This window comes from Poecilia formosa, unplaced genomic scaffold (genome assembly GCF_000485575.1).
Source record: "Poecilia formosa unplaced genomic scaffold, Poecilia_formosa-5.1.2 Scaffold37, whole genome shotgun sequence".
NCBI lineage: Eukaryota > Metazoa > Chordata > Actinopteri > Cyprinodontiformes > Poeciliidae > Poecilia > Poecilia formosa.
Window position 1 is genome coordinate 1,357,789 of NW_006799976.1, and position 1,353 is coordinate 1,359,141.

The window sequence follows — 1,353 nt, forward strand, 5'->3', positions numbered from 1 at the left end:
CCAAACTTCCTCCCGGGGATTGGTTGATGCTGCTTTAAGGCGAACCGCGTGTTGCTGCAAAAGTTTTCTCATTTCGTCGATTTGTAATATTGACTATTGAGGAAAAGGTAATAGACTTATTTCATTTAATTCTATGTGCTAGGTGAATAAAAAGTAGTGCATTTATGTCAAGTGGAAGGAAAGTCATACATGTTATGACATAGTTTGCAAAGAAAAATCTTAAAAGTGTGACGTGCCTTTGTTTTTACCCCTGCTTTACGCTGATGGCCCTAAATAAGGCTGCAGTATGGCATCACGAAGACCAACATGAAGGTTATAATATCCAGCAATATTCCCAAAATCTGAACATTTCACTAACATCTAGTAGTCCAAAAGCTGGAAATCTACTAAGAATCCCACCTAGGAAACCCCAGTACAGAGACCTGGACTTGCTGGAGGGAGTAGATATATCGCTTTTGACCTGAATGCACATTAGAGTCTCTTTTGAGATCGTTTGTTTTGTTGTTGTTGTTTTGGTTTATAACTTCACTGCAAATGTCACAGAGGCTGAAAGGACACTGCTATAGGATGGACGCATGGACAGACAGACGTATAGCTATTCTAGTCGAGCAGAGATTATCTTCCCTTTTATAGGAACCTGCTCCACTGAAATGAAATACTTCTACAGTTTCCTTCATTAAGTGAGCAGCGGAGTGATGATTCAGAAATCAACTTGTCAGTTGAAAGTACAGAAGCATAGAAACTGTGGAAATGAAATGTTAACATGAGCATTATGATGCTGAAGATATCACAGCTTCTCACCAGGTGTGATTCTGGTAAGACGGAAACGATTTTCCTCATAAAAACTACATGCATGCTGCCAAAACTGCTGGAGTTACGGATCCCACACTTAAAACATTTGTAGTTTTTTATGATCTGATGCATTTTGGGGGGTTGTTGTTAGCATCAGCTGACCCTCTCATTTTGCAGTTGTAACAAGATAATTCATGCAATTTTACCCCTTTTTTTTTAGATATCTTTTTGTTGATTTTTCACATGTGTGCATTAACCTCTTATAATGAACTTCAGACAATTGGCATCAGACAGTGCTGATTTTAAAAGGTTATTGCTGTCAGGTAAAGCATTTATTTACCAGGTGAAGTACATCGTGGCTCATTTTGACCAGAAAGCCCTGCAGAACTCCAGAGTAGGTCTGCAGGACCTCCAGCGGGTTTCCTCTCCGGGCGGCTCTGGCTCTCAGCCTCCTGACGGTCCGCTGGACCTGAGACTCGTGCGTCCCTTGGTACAGGACATCCAGGTACTGACCGGGCATGCGCCAAGCCGCCTGCAGGGCAACACAGGTGGTGATAATAA

At 41.8% G+C, this 1,353-nt stretch overlaps 1 protein-coding gene across 1 annotated transcript in view; it reads right to left on the reverse strand.

Moving 5' to 3' along the window:
* The window catches only part of pcsk9 (proprotein convertase subtilisin/kexin type 9), a 10,055-nt gene that overhangs the window by 7,806 nt on the left and 896 nt on the right, over nt 1-1,353 (reverse strand). The gene's annotated exons all lie outside the window — the stretch shown is intronic.